At 42.7% G+C, this 15,529-nt stretch overlaps 1 protein-coding gene across 1 annotated transcript in view; it reads left to right on the top strand.

Moving 5' to 3' along the window:
* Nucleotides 1-15,529, top strand: part of FYN (FYN proto-oncogene, Src family tyrosine kinase) — a 161,702-nt gene that overhangs the window by 33,117 nt on the left and 113,056 nt on the right. The window contains exon 2 of the mRNA XM_007452596.1: nt 3,794-3,863. The gene's annotated coding sequence lies outside the window, so the exon portion shown is untranslated. The remainder of the gene's footprint in view (nt 1-3,793; nt 3,864-15,529) is intronic.

The raw sequence follows: 15,529 nt of genomic DNA on the forward strand, positions 1-15,529 counted from the left end.
CGGCATTCTGTTCCTTTTTATTAGGGACTGATTAGTCAGGATGCTTTCCAGCTGCAGACAATTGACAACCCAACTTAAGGAGGCCTGTACAATAAGAAACTTTTTGGAAGTCTAGTAGCTCTGCAGACTTCAGGGTTGACTGAATGCAAACACCCCTACTCGCCTTCCCTGTGTTTTTTCTGTCTTTGCCCTCCTCTGTGGGCCAGCTTTATGCTTCAGTTGGAGCAAGATAGCTACGGAAGTCCTAGGCATCACATCCTACACAACATTCAGGAGGGAATTTCTCCCAGAGGAATAAGGAGAAGCTCCCAGCAAAACGTTCTGCACATCGTGTTGGCCTGAGGAAGGTCACATGCCTATTCTTGAACCAGTCACTTGCACGAGGAACAGGTTTCCCTTGATCAGTGTGTCTCAAACTTCAGCATGCTCACAGATCACCTGGGATCTTGTGAAACAGCTTCTGATTCAGTAGGTTTGGGGTGAGGCCTCAGAGCTGACATTTCTCAGAAGCTCCCACGTGATGCTGATGCTGCTGGGCACCCTGCAAAGCCTTAGACCACTCAGGGCCCCACCCCCCCACCTGGGAGTGCTGTCACCTTTTCTCAGGCACTGTGGCTGAAGGAACATGGGGCATCTGTTAGGAAGAAGGAAGAGGGAATGGCCCCATGCAGATAAAAACTGTATTAGAGATACTCGTATCCAGTGCATAATGAGAATGTTACCTTTAAACAGGAGCCACACGACGTCTATGATATGCATTAGAAGCAAAAAGTAAGTGCCATGCTAAGTGTTGTTGTGTGGGAGCACCTATAAACATCTTATTGTGTACTCACGAGGATGTGTACATTGCAATTTTTGAAACAAAAGATTAAACAATCATGCTGCCCTCTTCATTATCATTCAGCTATTTTAATTTAATACCATATACCTCGTGTGACTCAAAAGGAACAAATTCAAATGAAATAGATTTAAATGTCCCTAAGTATAAAAAGAGTGTGCCAAGCCCAGCCATTGTCCTCTGAGTAGCTGTCTCATCCGTCTTAGTTACTAGGGAGGGAGAGTACACCCCGACTTGTCCTACGAATCACTTGACATGATGTCAGGCATGAAAAATGCTGCTTGCCAGTGTTGAATTTCTGCCGAAGCAAATGGTCACAGTGCCCTAATGCATGGTTTTCAGTGGAGAAAATCATTATGCTCTCTTCATTGAAAAGGAAGAACTATTCTGTTATTTTTCGTGTGTTTTTTTTCTTGGCAAAAGACACACAGGAGTTCTGAGCTGCAGCAGTTTTGGAAAAAAGGCTGATAAGACCAAAGGACCAGTGTCCATCATGAGGCTGCTCCATCACAGACTCAGTGGGGCCCAGAGTGGAATATGCCACCAGGCGTTGAGTAAACCCTTCTGGTTTGGTCCCCTTGGAGGGGTTGCCATCATATGCAAAGACATCATTTGCACCTCATATGCAAAGACATCATTCAGGAGGGGAGGTGGAATTTCACTGCTCCATCGACTTGCCTCGCCTACTCTGGAACCACAGCTTCACATCTGTGAGACCTGTGGGAAGGCAGAGCAACTCTTACTAACTGGCCTCACCTATGTGGGTCACCAAAGCACCCGTACTTAGGGGAATTGCTGGCCATTCCTTGTCTTTGCAAAGGCCCTGACACTTTGAGAGATTCTCAGCTCCTCTGGACTAGCTGGGGAAAGCTGCTAGGCTCGAAGTTCCACTAAGGCAGGAATTGTGCTCATGTCACACAGATGCCCCATGTATGGGCGGAATGATTGAACAGTCAGTCTGTTCCAGGGAGATCTGTCGGTCAGCCACACTGACCAAGCAGTCACTCTCTAAGGAGAAATAAAAGAGGGGAACATTTTGTTGCCTGACTTCAGAATTTTATAATCTAAATATACAATGTTTAGGCGTCCCATCTGCATATTTAGGACCTCATAGGCTGCCAGACAGAGGTGAAATAATATTAATATTAGCTGAGCCTGTGTTCTGCAAGCAAGACTGCACTGTTATTCACAGATTGGTTCAAACAGTGCTGGCTGAATGTCTTCCTGCTGTGAGCTGTGAGGCAGGGCATTCTTCACCGCCTTGAGAGGAATAAAAAATGGGGAAAAAATAGGGCCTTCCCTTACAACTTAGAAGACTTACAACTTCAAAAGTAGGATATAATCAGTACATTTAAAGTATTTATATCAAATAAAATATAATTTTTAAAAAGAGAAAAGCAAAGAGGGGTAAGATAATACCAAATTGGGAAAGTCCAGGTAGAAAGGGCTCAAGAAGATGATGAGAGTTACTCTAGGCCTTAAAGTGGGGCTCATGACCTGGAGTCCATGGATGGAATTCTGGGGGAGGGGGTGTCTGTGAACTTGGATGGAGGAAAATTATCTATTTTCACTAACCCTTAATTGAAACCTAACATTTCATTCTGTTATGACAGTAGTCTTAGCTATTTGTCACCAATAGTAATTCTAGGTATTTTCATATTACATTATAGTTACAGATACCCTGAAGTATCATTTATGCCCAACATTACTTCAAAACTACAGTAGTAATTAGACTTTTCCTGGAAATTATTTAAATATTAAGAGAAGCACATCATAATTTTTATATATTTTGATAACTGAATATCAGTATACTTCTTTTGAGTCCTATGCATTTCATGTGTTAACTTCAAGAATTTAAGAGCATGATTCTGAAAAACATGTCTCTAGACTGTTATGGACCAAAAAGGTAAAGAGCCCTGGGCTTAGAAAATGGTGAGGCCACCTACTGGCACTTATGGGACAGAAGACACTCAGAGAAGGGTCTGGAATGCCCACAGGCTGAGGCAGTACTGGTGGCTGCATTCGGCAGCATCTGATGGGAAGATGTGGAGACAGAGCTAAGGCGAGTGGGAGGCCCAGGCTGATATATTGATCATTTCACAGGTAAACTTGTAGGTGGTGGGAAGCAGTAGAGGTGTTTCCGCTGAGGCTTTAAGTTGTGTTTAGGAAGAAGCAGGATTGGAAGAGAAGGAGCTGGAGGCCAGGAGATGGGTGTCTGCAGGGAGTGTAAAGATGAGAATGGAGAGAGGCGGTGAGTGCCAGAGTTGCCATGGGACACGAAGGTCAGGCTCAGGCCAGGATTTGCAGGGCAGGTGAGCAAGGCTGGCTTAGGCTTCAGGCCTGCATGATCCAGAGAAGGATAATAGCTCCTCACCTTCCCCAAGTCATAACTGTGCCAGATGCTGTTTTAAGCCTTTCAATGTCATTTATATGTCACTAAATTTATATTACTTAATGCTCATAACAACCCCGTGAGGTTAGTACAGTAATTCCTGTTTTTCAGATAATAAAATGAAGTCTAGAAAACAGAAGTGAGGGCCTCGCAGCCAGCAGGGGAGAATGGAGTGTATTGCTGAAACAAAGAGGAAAGAGGAATTGGTTTGGGGGGTGGGGGGGGAAGGTTATGGGTTCAGCTTTAGATATCTTTGCGTTGTTCTCATATCTTCAGTTATTTTAAAAGGCTAAAAATTCAAATAAAGTATTTATAAGCACAGTTTCTGGTTTATTTCATTGTCCAGATTGTTATTTGTTTGTTATTAGTGAGTGCTGAGTCAATTTGTAAATTGGTTTCATCTTTCCTGTGAAAAACAAAGAGGAATCTGGCAGTAAGAGTGTGGTACATTGATGGGTGCCCAAAACAAGGAAGATGTTGTGGTTTCCAGAAGGGAAACACAATATATATTAAATTACTTCTGCCTAATGATGCATGTTTCCTTTTGTTGTGGTATTTTTCAGGACCAGTCCAGCAGCTGTATTAGAAGACATGTGGTATATATAAAGTTTGTGATCGTTGGGGGAAATTTTGGTAAGTGTCGCTGCATTTATTTCTGATACCTTGTGAAGTAAATGGTGCTCATAAAGGGGAACCATGGCCTTGTCCTGTGCATCTTTTAAACCTGTACTACACTTGACAAAATGGATTTTATAATTAAATGTGACGTTCAATTGGTGTTTTCTGACAGTATGACATTTTTTTCTTGTCATTGTTGATGTTATTAAGCAATATGGGGTTTTCTAAGATATAATAATAAGTCTAGATTTTAGGAAAACTTCCAGCTACAGGACAAAGAATGCCCTGGACCATTTAGCTTTTGTTCTTAGCCACCCGTGGGACGTGAGAGTAATAAACTTGCAAACCAAAAGAATAAAAAAATGTTTTTAAGTTTCCAAAGCAGAGAGATCCTTCTGGTCTATATGTTGAAATGAGAGAGAAACAGGCAGTTAGCTGCTTGGGGAATGATGGGACATGAAAGGGAGTTAAGAATCCAGCATGCCTGGGACCCAGCCCACCAACCATCATAACAGCGGCCTGAGACCAGGAACATTAAATTTAGCAAACACCCAGAAGACCTTGCTAGCAGTAGTCAAAAAGGACAGGACACTTGGGTTAAAACTCAAGTTCTACACTTACCGGTTGTTTATACAACCTCTCTGAGCCTGAACCTCCTCGTCTGTAAAATGAGGCTTATAATGTTACCTACCTCAGAGTGTTGTTGTGAGAATAAAACAAACTAGGTAGTGCTGGGGCACCATGAGTGCTCAATAAAGCAGTTATTCTTTTTTTTAAATTTTATTTTATTGAAGTATAGTTGTGTTTATTTCTGCTGTACAACAAAGTGATTCATATATATATACATATTCTTTTCCATTACGGTTTATCACAGGATGTTGAATACAGTTCCCTGTGCTCTACAGTAGGACCTTGTTGTTGATCCAATCTATATATACCGGTTTGCATCTGCTCACCCAGTCTTCCAATGCATCCCTCCCCCTTGGCAACCACAAGTCTGTTCTCTATGTCTGTGAAAAGCAGTTATTCTTGACAACAGAACACCCTTGTTTGGAAACTGGACATTTGCCATTGAGGTCAGGCCAGCAAAAGGTGTGAGTATCTTCCAGCAGGAGGGCCGCTGGGAAGGGGTTGGTCACACCCCATTTGCTATCACAGGGGGCATCACAGCTGGTCGCCACAGTCCCTCCAGCAGCGTCCACTGCATAGCAATGTCCCCGAGACCTTTGCCATCTTCTCTAGCCCTCTCAACCCATTCTTAAACCAGCTTAGCTAACTTAACTTCCCTTCCTGCCATCTTTGCAGCCAGGTGCAATCACGTTGTTTGAGCTTTGTTCGGTTTTGGAGTTAAAGTTATTTTGAACCAAAATAACGAGAAGAAAAAGAAGGGTCGGGAGGAGATGGTACCCTTGGTTTAGGCTTCAATTACCATGTTGAGGCTTTCATTTCAAAACCTTTCTTTGGAGTTTTTGTCTATGCTTATTATGCAGCCTTCACAGAGATCCAATTATTGGAAGGAAATTTTTGAGCTTTGACCAAAAGAATTTGGCTTTGGGGGTGGAGCCTTTACCTGTGGTTGGAGAGAATCAACCATATCGGCTGATGGTTAAGATCGGGTGTCTGGAGGTGACAACCCTCCAGTTGCAGGGGAATCAAAGAGATGGACACGGCCTCAGGGGTTGTCTGGCCCAATCTCCCACTAAACAAAAAAGCCTTTTCTCCAGAATTCTTGACAGAGGGGAATTCACATTCTCTAAAAGGTGGGGTTTACTACTGCACAGAGGAGCTTTCTCCAATTAAAAAGCAATTCAGGGCACAGGGAAATTTAAGGGGGTGCGAAAATTGTTCTAGATCTTGATTGTAGTGGTATTTATACAACTGTAGGTTTTGTGAAAACTCACAGGACTATACAATAGAAAAGGAGAATTTTGCTGTAGTTAATTAAACCTTAATTTTTTTAATGGGAAAAAAATGAGCAATTAGATACCTGGACATTAAGTCAAATTGTTAAAGAGGGAAGGAGAGAGTAGGAGGGAGGAAAGAAACGCAATCTAGTCCTTCTGTTGAGCTACAATATGTGGTCAAGGGAGCAAGGACTTGGTCTTCTTACTTGCTGTCATTTCGGTGTCTGGACAGTGACTGCCACCTAGAAAGCCTGTGATAAGTATTTATTGAATTGCTGACTTCCCTGAGTCACTCTGTAAGCAGATAGAGACAAGTGCACTCACTTCTCCACACACCAGCCCACCAGATGTTTGAAGATGCTCTCCTTCCTCGTTCTTCTTCTGTGGGCTGAACTTACCATCTCCGTTCTTTGACTCTTTGTCTCCTGATGTTATATTCCTTTCCCTCCCCACCCGGCGCCTCTTCTTGAGGAAGCATAGGCTTTACCACTCCCTACATGAATGGCGCAGTGCTAGAAACGCAGCCCCCGAGGGGGGTCTGGCCCGGGAGGCGTACGATGGGTCCTCGCTTCTGTAGATGGTGTTAATAGACACCAACCCTTATCCTCTTCCATACTGAGAGCCTGGTAACTGAATCGTGAAGGATTTCTTATCAGTAGTCTTCTAAGAATGGAGCTCCTAAAAGTAGGGAGGTTAGCAGTCCAAGAGATCGGGTGGCAGCAAATCGGTCCTCATAAATGTCTTAACTGAAATGAGGCCAGGCCCTGCCACCACTAGTTTGAAACAGCAGTGGTGCTGTTTATAAATCCTCCGGGGTAGTACTGTATTACAGATCCTGATTCTTCACTGTGAGTCATAGGAAGTTAGAAATTCTGAAAATTAAACTTGTAGGTACCTTGAAAAATCTAGACTTTTTTTTTCCTGGCCATGCCAGGGAGAGATATATAAATAGAGAGAGAGAGCAGTAGTTCTCAACCTGGGTTGTTTTTGTCCTCGCAGAGGACATTTGACAATGTCTGAAGAAATTTTTGGTTGCCACATGGGACGGAGGGAGGGTGTGTGCTGCTGGCATCTAGTGGGTGGAAGCTAGAGATACTGCTAAAGACCCTAAAAGGCACAGGACACCCGTCTCCACATACACACAGAAATGATCCAGCCCAAGGTGTCAATAGTGCTGAGACTGTGAAACCGATATGGAAATAATAATAATAATAAAAAAATCAATGTCTAAAGTACTCATTATTTTGAAGGTTTAAAATTTTTAATATTTTGACATTTAATTAAATGTAAATATATAACGAGAAAACATAAAGAAGTTTGTTCAGAGAATCACAGAGCTGAAAGGGCCCCTACATTACCACTGATTCCAAGCAAGATCTGATCTAAATGAATTCAGACAGATGGGTGTCTGCAGACTTATACTGAGGACTGTCAACTAAAGCTAGAAGCAAGACTCACACAACTTGATCCCAGCATTCACACAAAAGACATTGTCTCATATTTTAAATTTCAGCCCCAGCTTCTTCAGATGTGTGTTTGTCTTCAGATGACCTCTGAGATGAAACGGTATTTCAGTCTGGGCTAGTCCATCCTTTTGAATCAAGGGTGTGATGAAAATGTGCTTAGGGAGGAGAGAGATCTCATTACAGATGATTGAGATTGGGTATTTTGGTACACAGGACTGTTTATTTCCATCAATTTTCTAGTGGCACTGCAATCTGGTTAAACCGGGAGTTGTTGAGAGCTTGTGTAGCCCAATATGGCCACACTTGCTGAAGCAGGGAGATTAAAGCAACATATGTCAAGTTGTGATATAGGACAATCCACTTGAAAAGATTTTAATTATAGGGCCTATTTCGGGAGGGTAACTGTGCTTTTTGTGAGGTATATTTTGGGATCCACTAACCCAGCTTCAAGGCCAGTAATATCTTCCCAGAAAGGGTGTGGTTGTGTGCTTGTGGACATGAATATTTTCTTACCAAGAGCTTTGGTATTTTCCTTTGACTTTACTCCCCTTCATTTTTCTTTTTCTGATAATCTTTCCTCTTGCAAGAACGCTATGAAAATGAGTTCTGGAAAGCTGGAGAAGAGAAGGATAAAAGATCTCACTTAGATGGCGGAGCCCGGAGATTCAGGGACTTTACATGATCAGCCTGCTGTTTTTAAGACGAATAGAATTTGGAGGAATGTGCCAAAGGTCATAGTAAGCAGGGTCAGGGGAAACTATAAAAACACCATGTTGGGGCAAAATATCTTAATGTAAAGATCTGTAGCAAAACTACACATTTATAGCTGCCCGTTTCCAGCACCCCCTCTCCAGCCCATGGGTAATTCTCATGAGCTTGTTTCAGCGCTCTTCTACTGACCTGGAGTGCGTATCTGCTTTCGCTTTTGTTCTTCAAGGTTTGTGCCCGTGCCCTGCTCTGCCTCTGGTGCGTCAGGTGGCTCCCTGGGGGAGTGGGGAGCGGGGGCTTCCTGCCTAGCTCTCCAGGTGGCTCCCACACACTAACCTGTGTGGACTGAAGCTCCATTCTCCCCTTTGTCAGGGCATACAGGTCGAACGCAGCAGCCCTGCCCAGCCTCTCAGATTCCCTTCCGTGAGAGCCACTGAAAGCTGTAAAGAACAGAGCAGTACGACACGTTGAAAGTCAGCTCTGTGCATGCTGGCCCTGCTCTGGCGTGCGTAAGAACAGAAGCACCACATTCTATAGCCTTGTACTCTTGGTCTTTGAAGTAATTCGCACAGTCGTTTATCTCTTGCTCATGAAGAGCAGTGTTCTTCTCTTTCCAGGTTAGTTTTGGTGCCATCCTAAACCAGGTTCTTTGAAGCTGCTTTGAGGCTGCCCTCCTGCTTGTCTGCTCCAAGAGCCCACGTACTTAGAATTCACTCTAAAATGCACACTGTTGTGTGGTTTTTACCTGCAGCAACACGTAAACCAGAATTTCCCGCTTGTGGAAGGGAAATGTTTTCAGAATAAGTAGCTGTCGTGTATTTTAGTACACGACTGGAGAGCTGACCCTGTGTAATACATCCCACCTGCCATCCAGGTGGTGGGACCCACCCACCCCCCAGCCCTGCCCCTAACTGACAGGCTGCCCATATGAATGCATGTTATGATACCATTTGTATAACCAGCTTAGGTTCGTAAGAAGCTGCTGTACACTTGCCCCTCCCAAGCCACCTCTTAGGTGGTGGAGCAGGTGTTATGCCCAGATATACTCTGAGGCTCAGAAACTTTAGCCTGTGTCTCAGGCAGGGGGCGTTTGGGAGTGTGGGCATGTTTGTTGTCCTGCCCTCAAAGAGTAAGTCACTGTTGGCATGCTGGAGACAGGGGGTGGTGGGGCAGGGATGGTAAATGTCCTGCCGTGTCTGGGACAGCCCTGCCTGGTGAACAACTGTCCCTGGCACAGCATTCATTGCACTGTTACTCAGAAGCACTGCTCTGAGGTTGCATGGCTACTATGCAACAGAGCCGGGCTCATACCCACTCCCTCTGAATCCAGGATCTTTATGGCCCTCTCCACATTAAAGGCATCACAGAAAATCCCCACTTCTTTGGAAGTGCTCACTGAAGTAAAATTAAACTCAGAATGGCTGTTCCTCAGATTATGCCATTACTGCTGTACACACCAGAGCTCAGGTGTGGCACACTCCAGGGGAAACAGCCTCTCTGAGACCTCAGTGGCCCAGCCCACCAGCACCCTGTTCCTGCCGTTCCTCTGTCAACGCCCAGTGCAGGTGGAGACAGAGAGTGCTATCTTTGGAAGAGATCAAAGAGGATGCTCCACCCAAAGCCTTTGATCCAATCTTAACTGGCTTACAAACCATCCAGAGGGGCAATTAGGTATCAATCTCAGGAGTTTTTGATACAATATCTTAGGCTTCATATCTACCTGGTACACTTCTACAGCCTGTTGGAGCTTTGTTTAAAGTTTGGTTTTGATGTCAGCCAACAAAGAAGCCAAACAGTGGCTACATCAGTTTGAATGAGCACACATGAAATTTATTAAAGTGGTAAAAATAAAACCATGTTGAATGAAAAGGCACACAGTGAAGCTGACCTGAATGTAAAGGTTGAAGGGATTATGAAAAGGGGAGGAAGCGACAGTATCTGATCTTTTCTTTTCTGTTTTTTTTTTCCCCCTTTTTCCTCTTGCAGTTTCTATCTCAGTTTTTTATTTTGAAAATTTTCAAACCTCCTGGTTTGAGAGAATGATAAGACAAATACCAATTGTTCTAAATTTGCCACATTTGCCTTTTTTATTCCCTCTTCCAATTTACATATATGTAACATATATGTAATATACAATATGTAGTATATATAGTATACATTACAGAAATTTTTGCTACACCATTTGGAAGTTGCAAACACCTTGACACTTTAAATAGTTCACCATGTATATTCTAAATCTAAGGACTTTCTTCTATATAACTACAATACTATTAGCTAGTAAGAAATTTAACAATAATTCCATAATATTATCTAATATCCAGTCCATATTCAAACTTTCCCAGTTGTCCCTGTGTGGTTGTGGTATAAAATGTCTTGCCTTCTGGGCTTGTCTGTTTCTTCACAGTGTTTTTTAACTTGTTCCCCACTTCCTAAAAATTGTTAGCTCTATAGGCTTGTTATTAGATGCAGGTTAAGCCTCTTTCATTAAGAATACTTCGTAGGTAGTATTGCATGCTTGATATTACATCACATCAGGAGGCAGATGATGTCAGCTTGTCCCACCATCCACAGTGCTAAGTTTGATCTCACAGATCAGGTGGTAACCAGACCTCACCAGTGTCCAGATACACTTTGAGTCAGTAAGGCATCTATGGGCTGGCACCTGGGTCCTTTGTCAACATCCTGTCCCCACCCACCTTCAATCCAGTGCTTTGAGTATCGATGAATAATCCTCACCTGCAGCAGTTATTACACTGGGATAGTGTCTGATATTTTTCACACTTTGCTTTCACTTCCTTAGTTCTTTATAGTGAATGATCTAGGGCTTCATATTTTTCAGTGATGATTTTTAAGCCACTTCCTTGGTAGTCAGCTATCTTTTGCTGTGATAATAGATTATGCTAAACATTTTTATTTCTCACCTTCAGAGTAAGAAGGAGTAACTTTAGCAGAGCATGTACTACATACCAGGACCACACTGACTCCTTACCTATGGAACTCCTTTCACTTTCTTCTCTCACATATAGCAAGACTAGCAAGCGAAGTGACTTGCTCTGGGTCACCCAGCTCCCACTGTGGAGCCAACATCAAGCAGATCTGTCAGGCTTAGAGCCAGGGTTTTCCACTCATTCGTGTTCCCTCCGACCTCCAACCCTGGCTGTATCTCCCACCCTACAGTTCTTGCCTTAGATGAATGCCTGCCTGACTGGTGGGTCCATAAACAGGGAAAGTCAGTGAGGGCAGGGCTGTGCAGCTGGAGAAACACAAGCCATCCACACCTAAAAGGGGCAGGTGCTCCTGGTTCTCTGACAGATGTGGGCCCAGCACCACCAGAGATCTCGATCTGTGTGTTAACCATTCCAACTTTTTAATGTTGGCAGCTAATTAATATATTCTGATACTTTTCAGCCAAGTTGCCAATTTTCGGCACCAGCACCGCTGCTGACTGAGGCTGCCTTGAGTCAGTCATGGCTTTGCTTAGAAATGGAATTCATTGTTTGTCTGTCTGTCTGCTTATTTGTTTTTAACACTCTCTTTTAAACATATTAATATTCTTGAGATGTGATACTGTTTTGATTTGGGGGGGGTCTGAGTTTTGAAGAGGGAAATTTGGGCTTCATGGAAGTATTCTTTAATTGATACATTATTATAAAACCTTCACTTTATGGGATTTTTTTTTTTCACTGAGTCAACACAGTTTATTACTGAACTGCGCTTTCACTTTCAAACAGACTGTTTCAAAGAGCTGGAACAAGTGTGAGGTGGGAGTTGGGGGAGGGACAGGTGCCCCTCAGGAGCCAGGGCCCCCAGCTGGCTTCCCCGGGCCAGGGCAGGGGAGGGAGCATCAGGCCATTCAGTCTCCAGGCGCCAGCTCTCCACGTGCACATGCACAGCAAGCCAGCAGCTCCTCACACATAAACACAGACATGCTTAACAAAAATGGGATTTCTTAACTAGCACAGTAGTAGATGTTTTGTCTGTAGCTTTGAAGGAAAGCAAATACATTTTGCTCTGAATATCATCCTTAGAATTTTTCTTTTTCAAATTGTTCTCTGAGTCCTTGCAGGGCGATGAAGTTTTTCTGTTTCACCCACCTTGCACTCTGTGTTCTCTGTGTATATTTAACTGTGTCAACGAGTCACAGAAGAACTTGTAAACTTGTTACCGTGAGAAGAACCGGAGCAGAACTGACAGATAAATAGCAGCCCTTCTCGGGATGGGCCTCAGTTGTAGTGCTGGCTGAGGGTGAGGACCTACTAGGTTAATTCGAATTGTTTTTAGCAGAATTATTCTTAAATTGGGAGTGCTGGGGAATGATTGCAGGTAAAGACCTTCTGTGGTCTTCATCTTGCAGGAATTTAGTCCTGCCCTCCCATTTTACAGATTAACGACCTGAGGCACAGAGAGATTGAGTCATACCCAGGTCAGACCTAATTAGCCTGGGTCTCTTGTGATTGCACCTCACGTTTCCTAAAGCTAAAATTTTCAGTCAACAGGTAGTAACCATAATGCTTCACCCTGTGTATCATCTCATTATCCACAATGATTATTTCCATCCAAACCCTCTGTGACCCAGGTTCCCACCACCGGTAGTGTTTAACAGGTGAAGAAATAAAGGTCCAAATCAGTGTTGTTCAAACATAGAGATAGAAGACAAGGGACATGTATAATTATAATTTTCTAGTAGCCATGTTAAAAGAAAGTAAAAAGAAACAGATGGAATTAATTTTGATAGTGTACTTTAACCTAATATATATCTAAAATATTATCATATCGCCATGCAATCAATATTAAAAATTATTGGGATTTTTTTGTACCAAGTCTTTGAAATCTCAGTGTGTACTTTACACTTAACAGCACATCTCAGCTTAGCCATATTTCAAGTATCCAGTATGGCTAGTTGCTCCCAGTATTGAGCAGCATGGCAGTCTGGTGGCCCAAGGCCATACCCAGCTAGATTCTTTAATTGAAATCTCTTGAGAAAAACTTAATCAGCTTTTTTATTCTTCCCACAGACTGAGGCCACACATTTCTGTCCTCTTTGTGTCACTTTTTCCCCAGCTAACTCTAATTACAGGGAGATGCTTGGTTTGGCCATAACCACAAGCTCAGCAGTTTTCTACCAGTCCTGGCAGCTGGTGAGACCAACGTACTCTGCCTCGTAAATGACAGTGGGAAGCATTCTTCCAAATTTCTCCACAGCAGTTTCCATGATTTCCTTTCTCTTAGGAATAACTCAGTGGCATTTTGCAAAGCTAGGGTGATTTTTAAAATGCATCCTTTCTTAAAGACCCATTCTAATCAATGGAGTCTTAAAATGCATGCTACCAAGTAGTCTCCCTAGGACCTCAGCAGAACAAGCAGGGGTTATACATTTTTTTATGTTTTTATTCCAAGTATACCTCTATTTTGATTCATAATAGTTTACTCTTTTTTAACTAATCAAATGCTTCCCCAATATATCAGTCCCATTTTGAGCATTATTTACAATGACACTGAGAGCATTATTCACGATAAAACATTAGTAAAGATCAGATTCCATTTCCACTAAATGTGAAGTCCCTGGCCATTACTTAAAGTATCATATTGTAATACAATCCCAGAAACAAAAATGACAGAAGAATGGTGACAGGCTCCTGGAGTTTGTTATGATGGACTTAACCCAAATAGAAACCCTGATTTGTAAGAATTGAAATCTGAATAGGAAAAAGATTGTCCCCTATTCTTAATTAGAGGCCAGACCTCCACATCCTCCAAAATTCTCAGTTAAATATAGAGAAGATAATACCTTTTTTGTTATCCTGTGGCCTTGTCCAGTAATTGAAGGATGACACCATAAAACGATTCCCTGCAGTGCTGTCATCTTTAGATTTTGACTTGGTATCGATCTCTCCTATTCACAGACCCCCCTGAAATCTGTCATTTAAAGCACTTTAGGTGTAAGGTTTCATTTGGAATCAGAACAATATGTTGTAAGGGCTGTTTTCTTCTCTCGTTGGACTACTTTCCTGTAGTAATGCTCACTTAGACCCCCAAACCACGGTCCTCTTATTCACTCTGATTTGAAGGCATTTTTATTTCTTTGAGTGGATATCTCATGTTCATTTCAGAATGTCACTTAGTAGCTGTATTTCTGCTAAATAACCAGAAATTATAGTTGACTCTATCCAAGTGGCTGAGTACCTAGGTTTTGCTTCCAAGTATGGTGCTACGTAGAAAGCTTGTGGTTTCATCTTCAATATTAATAGTTGACTGAGAGTGATGGTTGGGCCTGAATATGAGGAAATCTAGAATGCAGTGGCAGACCATCATCTACTGCAGGGATTCTTTGGGGGTTTTTTTAAGTTTTTTTTTTTGATGTGGACCATTTTTAAAGTCTTTATTGAATTTGTTACAATATTGCTTCTGTTTTATGTTTTGGTTTTTTGGCTGCGAGGCATGAGGAAATCTTTGCTCCCAGACTAGGGATCAAACCTGCACCCCCTGCATTGGAAGGTGAAGTCTTAACCACTGGACCACCAGGGAAGTCCCTACTGAAGGGATTCTTGACCTGGGGGTTTTATCAGAATCACCTGAGGAGCTGTTAAAAATCCTGGTGGCCAGGCCCCATTGTCAGAGGCCCTGAGGACTGGACCCAGGCAAGTCTGTAAGAGCCACCTCCTCTTACTCAATTGCATCCATCTGTGAAAACTTAGGGAGAAATTTACTATATGAAAATTATGCCTCAATAAACTTATTATCCTGAAATATATGCATACATTGAAATTTTTGACACCCACCATGGAGAATATTTTGACTGTCAAGTGCTCTGGGGTCTGAAGATAAAGCTCGCAGTTGAAACAGTGATTCACTCACTCAGTAAACATTTAAAGAGCAGTGCTAGACATTGTTCCCGCCCTGGGAAAACAGAGGTACATTGAGACACAATACATGCCCCTAAAGGTCTTATTTTATGGATGAGACCAATATCCAACAATTGCGATGCAGCAGTGTAAAGTGTAATGAGTGTGTCTACAGAGCAAAAAGAAGGAGGCCCCCCAACAAACATATACACACACGTGCACACACACACACACACACATGCACACACACATTCCCATTCCTATGCCACTTGTCTTCTTAAAGGTGGAAGCGGGTAGGCAGTGTGGGAAGATTTCACAGAGAGGTCGCAGAACATGAGTGCTGAAGCATGAGCAAAGAAGTGAAGAATATTCTGCCTGTTTTGCAAAGGAATGGCTCTCAAAATTTGGCTCTGAAGTAAAACAAGGTCTTTATGACATCATTTTTTAAGGTGATTTCAACAGCCTTTGATGTGATTCAGTTTGTTTATCCTGATCTATCTAGTCCCAGCCCAAGTCACGGTGTCTGACACGCAGTAGGTATGCAGCCTAGTAAGTGTGCTGAGTGGAATTGATGCTTCCAGTAGTTTTGCCTTTACCTTGACAAACTGTTAAGACACGGTGGGATCCTAGGAAGTTAATGATCCCAGTATATAATTTTCAAAATAGCACCCAAGTTACCTCTCTTAAGTATTACTTCCAAAATACTAAAAAATTTTGCCCTTAAAGGAGAGCACGTTTAAGAGGAGCAGTAGTTCCTGCTG

This window comes from Lipotes vexillifer, unplaced genomic scaffold, assembly GCF_000442215.2.
Source record: "Lipotes vexillifer unplaced genomic scaffold, Lipotes_vexillifer_v1.1 scaffold463, whole genome shotgun sequence".
NCBI classification, from domain to species: domain Eukaryota; kingdom Metazoa; phylum Chordata; class Mammalia; order Artiodactyla; family Lipotidae; genus Lipotes; species Lipotes vexillifer.